Source organism: Myotis lucifugus, unplaced genomic scaffold (genome assembly GCF_000147115.1).
Source record: "Myotis lucifugus unplaced genomic scaffold, Myoluc2.0 scaffold_211, whole genome shotgun sequence".
Lineage (NCBI taxonomy): Eukaryota > Metazoa > Chordata > Mammalia > Chiroptera > Vespertilionidae > Myotis > Myotis lucifugus.
In genome coordinates, this window is record NW_005871259.1 from 2,035,077 (window position 1) to 2,043,596 (window position 8,520).

The following is an 8,520-nucleotide window of genomic DNA, read 5'->3' on the forward strand; positions in this document are numbered from 1 at the left end:
CTGTTTATACTTTTACTAACATTACATAGTAATAGTTGTATACTGTTTACCCTTATCTACCCTGAAAATTACCAATTTTTTAAAATCTTTATCAATCTGATATAGATGAAATACACTTCCTACTTGTTATTTATTTATGTTTCTTACCTATTTTTTCTATTTTTAAGTGCTCATACAGTTAGAATATTAACTCTTCATGCTTGTTCTTTGACATTCAGTTTTTTTTTATTTTTTTTCTTTCCATCCATCAACCAATAGTTACAGTTTCTCGCCTTTTCTCTGTCGTCTGTCTTGGTGAATCCTGTTTGTCGTGCGTTTCTCATATCTCTATGCATACATCTATAAAATAATACTCTTGTTTTTTCTAGAGAATGTATGGGATTTAAATGTTTTTCATGAGTAATACATGCTTGTAAACAAATCAGTGAAACTAGAATTTTACTCATTCAAAAGTTAAAATCCCTTTTTCACATGATCTCATTCCTCCCAAGCCTGTTCTTCACATGGGTAAAAGTGTTAGACAGTATATTGTGTATCCTTTAATACCTTTTCTTATACATTTATAAGTATGTGCATGTGCAAAGCTGTTCAAGCCCCTCACTTCACAGATGAGGAAATCAAGGCTCAGAGAGATTGTTTTATGTAATTGGTAGCATACTATACTAAATTTTTTAACAACATTTTTTTCTTTATGTATCTTGGAGATCTTGTCACTATTCCATATGAATTACCCTATTCCATGCTAAGAAAAATATCATAATTTATTTAATTATTTTCCTGCAATAGATTAGATTATATATTACTTTTTTACATGAAGTACCTTAAATCAGTTGAAACTTACTTTCATATACGGTATGAATTAATGTTATATTTGTGGCCAGTCTTTTTTTGTTTTGTTTTTAATTCTTTATTGTTTAAAGTATTACATATAGTATTACATATGTCTCCTTTTCCCCCCATTGACCTCTCCCCAGCTCTCCCCCCCCCCCCACCCCACCCCCGCACACATGCCCTCACTCCTCTAGTGTCTTTGTCCATTGGTTATGCTTATATGCATGCATACAAGTCCTTTGGTTGATCTCTTAGCCCCCTCTCCCCTGCCTTCCCTCTGAAATTTGATTGTTTGATACTTCTCTGTCTCTGGATCTATTTTTGTTCATCAGTTGATGTTGTTTATTATATTCCACAAATGAATGAGATCATGTGATATTTATCTTTCTCTGACTGGCTTATTTTGCTTAGCATAATGTTCTCTATGTCCATCCATGCTCTTGTGAATGATAAGTGTTCTTCCTTTTTTACAGCAGCGTAGTATTCCATTGTGTAGATGTACCACAGTTTTCTAATCCACTCATCTGCTGATGGGCACTTAGGCTGTTTCCAAATCTTAGCTATTGTAAATTATGCTGCTATGAACATAGGGGTGCATATATCCTTTCTGATTGGTGTTTCTGATTTCTTGGGATATATTCCTGGAAGTGAGATTACTGGGTCAAATGGGAGTTCCATTTTTAATTTTTTGAGGAAACTCCATACTGTTCCCCACAGTGGCTGCACCAGTCTGCATTCACACCGGCAGTGCATGAGGGTTCCTTTTTCTCCACATCCTTGCCAGCACTTGTCATTTGTCGATTTGTTGATAATAGCCATTCTAATGGCCAGTCTTTATCAAGGTTGCAGATTTGTAAGTGTAACTATATTTATGTTGTAGGTAATTATATTTACATTCCCAGTAGATTTTTTAAAAAAATATATCTTTATTGATTTAGAGAGGAAGGGAAGAGAGAGAGATAGAAACATCAATGATGGGAGAGAATCATTGATTGGCTGCCTCCTTCATGTCTCCCACTGGGGATCGAGCCCACAACCCAGGCATGTGCCCTTGACTGGAATCGAACCCAGGACCCTTCAGTCCTCAGACTGACACTCTATCCACTGAGCCAAACCAGCTAGGCCCCCCAGTGGGTTTTAATAAAGTGTTTATTGTTTTGTTTGTTTTTTGGAAAGGCAAAAGGAAGATTTAATTTTAAAAGACTTAATGTTTTCAAATTTTTAATATATTTTTATTGATTTCAGAGGAAGAGAGAGGGCGAGATAGAAACATCAATGATGAGGGAGAATCAGTAATCAGCTGCCTCTGCACACCCCCACTGGGGATCGAGCCCTAAACCCAGGCATGTCCCCTGACTGGGAATCGAACTGTGTCCTCTTGGTTCATGGGTCGATGCTCAACCAGTAAGCCATACCGGCCAGGCAAGAGTTCTACCACACTTAAAAGAAAAATATTCAAGTCTGATTAGTGCACTTTAGACAATATTAGGGAAGTAAAAAAGATATACAGAAAGTATGTAAATGTAAAGTAATCAGTTTTCTGGTTCTTTTATTCATTGATTGATTTTAAGGAGAGAGAGAGAGAAACTTCTGACTTGTTGTTCCACTTATTTTTGTACCCACTGGTCTTATATGTGCACTGACCAGAAATCAAACCCGCAACCTTGGTATATCAGGTCAATGCTCTAACCACCTGAGCTACTCAGCCAGGGCAAGTCATCAGTTCTAAAAAAATTTTATAGAGTTAACACCCATGTAGATATAAAATGGATGACTATATAGAACATTGCCACCACTCCATGTTCCTTTGCAATCATAAACTGCTTCCTTACCAGTAGCTATAATCAGTCTCCTGACTTTTAAGGTAACCACATCTTTACCTTTTTTTATACCATTTAGGTATGTAACTATAGATAGTATAATTTAGTTTATCCTTCCTGAATGTCATTGAAATGGAATTTACAAGGCATATGCTTTTGTGTCTCACCTTTTTTTGCTCTACATATACATGTTAAACCATCTTTGTTGCTGCATGTTGCTGTAGTTACCTTTGTTTTGTTACTATGTAGTAATCCATTGTTTGTATATAATACTAGAGGACTGATGCACAAAATTCCTTCAAGGGGCTCGGCCCTCGCAGCTGCGCAGCCCCAGCTTCGTCTGTAAGGTCTTTCAGCTATCCGGTCTAATTAGCATATTACATTTATATTATTATAGTCTAGGGACCCAGTGCATGAATTCGTGCACCTTGAAAGGAACTGTGGGCCGTGAGGCTGCGGTAGGCACAGGGGCGGGTCTCGGCCCATCCTCCGTGCCTCTGCCCAGCCCCTCCTGCCACAGACCCCAGTCCCCTGTCTGCTGGCAGCCCCACTCCCGCTGCTCGCACCCGCTGATGGCATGGAACGATTGGGGTGCGAGCGGCAGCTGCTGCCCCAATCGCTGCTCAGGAGCAGGAGGAGATGGAGAAGCCCTCAGGGGTGATCAGGGCTGGCACCAGGCACCAGCAGCAGGTTCGAGTGGTGGCTCTGGCGCTGGCTGTGGGTGCAAGTGGGGCTGGCGCTGGCAGCAGGGGCGAGTGCCAGGCAGGATCGCGGTGCGCGGGAGCAAAGAATTTTCAGTAACTGCCAGAGGCTCGCCCCGATGACAGTGACCAGCGCCCCATGGTCTGGCGCCCCTGCTCACCTGCTCCACCATCCCGCCGCAGCCATCGTGTTTTGCATCCCCCCCGTCCCGCTCCCCCCCCCCCTGTGGTCAGCGCAAGTCATAGTGACCGGATGTTTGGTTGTTTCAGTTGTTCCGCTGTTCTGTTTTTTTGCATATTAGCCTTTTATTATATAGGAGGATAGTTTTCCATTTTACTGTTGGGTTATTTCTAGATTGAGTCTATTATCTAAAACTTCTGCTCTTAATATTACTCTAATGTCCACTTTTGGATTTGGGCACTAATTTCTCCAAGATATATACTTAGGGATGGAATTAACTGAATAAAGTGATGGATTTGTCCCAGGACTTAATTTCAAGATATGGTATATTAAGATAGTATGGAACTGAATGGGTAAGAGAAACAAATCCATTCATGTATGCAAGCTTGCTATATGACAGAGTTGACACAATGGGGGAAAAAAAATATTCAATACATTGTGTCCCAAAAGCTGGTATTGTGTAAGAATGGAAATAAAATTAGATTTTTGTCTTAAATGAAATTAGAAAAATTCCCAATTGATTAAATACATAAATATAAAAGCAAAACTTTAAACTTTTAAAGGCTAGTATGGAAGAAGAAAAACTTCATGACTTGTTCTCAGAAAGGATTTCATAAACAGGATATCAAAAGCAATAACAGTTACCATACAGGTAAAAATTGATAAACTGGATTATATTATAACTAAGAATTTCTGTTCATCAAATAGCATGACAAACATATAAAGACTTGCTACAAACTGGGAGAGGAAATTTATAACACATGTAATGTATACCTCTTTTGTATCCAGAATATATAACAAAAAAATAGTTACAAATCAACACTATATAATCTAGCAATTCCCTTTTAGATAATAAAAAAAAACTCTTGCACAACAGGCACCAGAAAACACTTTTTGAAAATGTAGTAGCAATATTGGTTATAATGTATAATAAAATAGAAATATCCCAGATTAACAGAAAAGGAAATAGTATATTCTTTTTTACACAGTTGGAATGTGATATGATAGTAAAAATTCATGAATTACAGCTGCAATAATTGCAGATGAGTCTTGGAAACATAATATTAAATGAAAGAAACAAATCCCTAAAAATGACACAGTAGTTAATACTATTTTTATTTTTAAAAACAAAATAAAGGTATTATATTGTTGTAGATAAATATATCATAAACCATCTATTCAAATGCCATACCTCTTCCACTTTCTCTTCTTTCCTGAAAAATGTCTTAAAGCCATTAGGTAGATGGCCTTATTGGGGTATGGCAAGGTGACCCTGAGCTGAGTTTTGGAGCCTTAATGGGGTGAGGGAGTTGGGTGGGTTAGGACCTGAGCGGGAAAGAGTATCAAACCAGGCCCTATGTCAGAGCCTGAGTAGGATGAAAAGGGTGCTGTTGTTTGTTTGTTTTTTAAACGGATGTTCTTATTAATGAGTGCCTACTTTGGAGTGTCAGGGACCTTAGGAAGGTGTTTATCCCAGACCTCAATATAAAATTTTAAAATTGTATGAGTGGGCATTTGTTTTTCTTATAAGCCCCCAAGGTGATTCTGATGTATATGTTCTATAGGTGGCACTTGGAAAAAACATAGCCATTGATGAATTTATATATGTAGGAGGTAAGCAGAAAGCATTTTTTTTTTTTTATTGCAGGAGAAAGAAACATAAATAAGGCACAGAAGTAGAAGTGAATTGGGTCAGAACAGAAAAAAAAATTATTAAGTAAATAAATAGTAAATAGATTCTGTGATCAAGTAAGTTATATAAGACTTGTTAAATATGCAGAAATCAATTCATGCAATCCAGTACATCAGTAGGCTAACAAATAAAAATCTTATGATCCTATCAATAAATGCAGAAAATGAATTTCACAAAGACATGATAAAAACTCTGAGTCATCCAGGAATAGAAAGAAACTACCTCAACTTAATAAAGACCATCTATAAAACGTCATGGCTAACAAACGCAATGGTAAAAGACTGAAAACTTCTCCCTAACATCAGGGATGAAGAAAGGTTGCCCACTTTTGCCACTTCAATTCAACACAGTATTGAAATTCCTAACCAGAGCAATTAGGTAAGAAAAAGAAGTAAAAGGCATCTAAATTTTGAAGGAAAAAGTAAAATTAGGTCTGTTCCCAGAGGCCATGTCTTTTTTTATTTTTGTAATCTTCACCCAAGGATATGGTTTTTATTTTCTTTTTTATTTTATTTCATTTCATTATTTATTTTATTTTATTTTCTAGTGGCCCAGTGCAGGGATTCATGCACATTGAAAGGAAATTAATTAGAAGAAATATTTTAATATCGTTATTCACCCTTTCTATATAATAGAAGTGTCAGAGATGAAAGAAAATTAGTAAAATGTATATGAAAATTATATATAAATTGATTAGTAAATAAACAACAACAAAGATATGATATAAAAACAGTGTGGTATAAAAGCAACAAAAACATGATATAAAAACATTTATAAAAACAATGACTGATAAATTGATTAAACTTATTCTAATATCTGCCTGTATACCACATTAAGAATAAAAACACTTTGAGAGTGCTTGATTAATTTCCCTTGTGATGAAGTATTTGCAACTTTAACTTTAATGTCACAAGCTCTTCAAACTCAAGGGAAAGCAACATATAACTGACCATGTCTGAAAACGGGTTCACGTAGGAATATTCCTACTCTGTCTAGAGTTTGTCCTTGTGATTTATTAATAGTCATAGCAGATGCTGGCATCACAGGAAACTGTCTTTGAATTAATTTAAATGGGAGGCCAGTGTCAGACAGGGGACAAATCAATTCTTGGAATCAGAACTTCTCCTTCCACAGATCCTGTTAATACTTCAGTTTCAAGAAACACATGGGTGCAATTGGCACCAGCGAGAGCTTTATATGTATCGCAAATTCGCGAGTCAACGTTTATTTTTAAATATTGCCAGTGCGAGTCATATGTGCCGATGGGATGGACTTACGGTTGGTCACTTAGCCTTTTATATAGAGAGATTTATTTGTTTATTTTTAGGAAAGAGAAAGAAACATCAATTGGTTGCCCACTGTATGTACCCTGACTGGAAATTCTAACCTGGCACCTTACGACATTCCAACCGAGTCTCCCAGCAGGGCTCAGATGCCATGTCTTATATTTGGAAAACCCTAAGGATTACACACACACACACACACACACACACACACTCACTCACTCACTCACACACACATAAACATACACACAACACCTGTTAAAGCTTACTAAACTAAGTAAAGTTCAGAATGCAAAATCACCATACAAAAATCAATTGCATTTCTATACACTACTTTCCAAAGAGGAAATTAAAACAGTTCAAGTGCTTGCTTCAGCAGCATATATACTAAAATTGGAACAATACAAAGAAGATTTGCATGGACCCTATGCAAAGATGACATGCAAATTTGTGAAGTGTTCCATATTTTTTATTTTAAAGGAAAAAAAACAACACAGTTCCATTTACAGTAACATAAAAAAGAGTATAATAGTTAAGAATAAACTTACCCAGGAAGGTAAAAGACTTTTTTTTTAAATTAAATCTTTATTGTTCAGATTATTACAGTTGTTCCTCTTTTTTCCCCCCATAGCTCGCCTCCACCCGGTTCCCACCCCACCCTCTGCCCTTACCCCCCTCCCCCACTGTCCTCATCCATAGGTGTACGATTTTTGTTCAGTCTCTTTCCCCACACACACACCCCTTCCCCCACCCCCACCCCAGAGTAGTCAGTTCACTCCCTTTCTATGCCCCTGATTCTATTATATTCACCAGTTTATTCTGTTCATCAGATTATTTATTCACTTGATTTTTAGATTCACTTGTTGGTAGATGTGTATTTGTTGTTCATAATTTGTATCTTTACCTTTTTCTTCTTCTTCCTCTTCGTAAAGGATACCTTTCAACATTTCATATAATACTGGTTTGGTGGTGATGAACTCCTTTAGCTTTTTCTTATCTGTGAAGCTCTTTATCTGACCTTCAATTCTGAATGATAGCTTTGCTGGGTAGAGTAATCTCGGTTGTAGGTTCTTGCTATTCATCACTTTGAATATTTCTTGCCACTCCCTTCTGGCCTGCATAGTTTCTGTTGAGAAATCAGCTGACAGTCGTATGGGTACTCCCTTGTAGGTAACCGACTTTTTTTCTCTTGCTGCTTTTAAGATTCTCTCTTTGTCTTTTGCTCTTGGCATTTTAATGATGATGTGTCTTGGTGTGGTCCTCTTTGGATTCCTTTTGTTTGGGGTTCTCTGCGCTTCCTGGACTTGTAAGTCTATTTCTTTCACCAGGTGGGGGAAGTTTTCTGTCATTATTTCTTCAAATAGGTTTTCAATATCTTGCTCTCTCTCATCTTCTGGTACCCCTATAATTCGGATGTTGGTACGTTTGAAGCTGTCCCAGAGCCTCCTTACGCTATCTTCGTATTTTTGGGTTCTTTTTTCATTTTGCTTTTTCCAGTTGGGTGTTTCTCGCTTCTTCGCATTTCAAATCTTTGACTTGATTCTTGCGCTCCTCTGGTCTGCTGTTGGGAGTCTGTATAATATTCTTTATTTCAGTCAGTGTATGCTTACTTTCTAGGTGGTCCTTTATCACACCATCGAGGGTCTCATTAGATTTCCTGTACATCTCATCAAGTTTATCGACAGACTCTAGAAGCCTCTTGAGAGACCTCAAAAGTGTGGTTCTGAACTCAATATCCTCCCTTGATAGTTTTGTCCTGTTTCTTTGTCTCCGCATTTTTTACGCTTTCTTGGTACACCCCCTAGTGGTCTTTGTGCGCAGTCTTGTTGTAGTTAAGCCTTGATTGTTGTAGTTAATACTAGAGGGATTTGACCTCCAGGCCGACTGGCTGTGATAATCAGCTGTGTCTGCAGTGGAAGAACTTGTGTCCTCTAGGGAGGTGCTAATCTAGCCTTTGCCTGAGGCTATCCGGCAAATGCCTCTGTGCAGGGCTTGGGCGGGGCGGGGTCCC

At 37.7% G+C, this 8,520-nt stretch overlaps 1 protein-coding gene and 1 non-coding gene across 7 annotated transcripts in view; both read left to right on the top strand.

The window, feature by feature from the left end:
- Positions 1-8,520, top strand: part of ASH1L (ASH1 like histone lysine methyltransferase) — a 124,895-nt gene that overhangs the window by 58,041 nt on the left and 58,334 nt on the right. The window lies entirely within an intron of this gene.
- On the top strand, positions 6,873-6,979 carry LOC111827741. Its single transcript, XR_002831456.1, has one exon. It is a non-coding gene; the product is annotated as a U6 spliceosomal RNA (small nuclear RNA).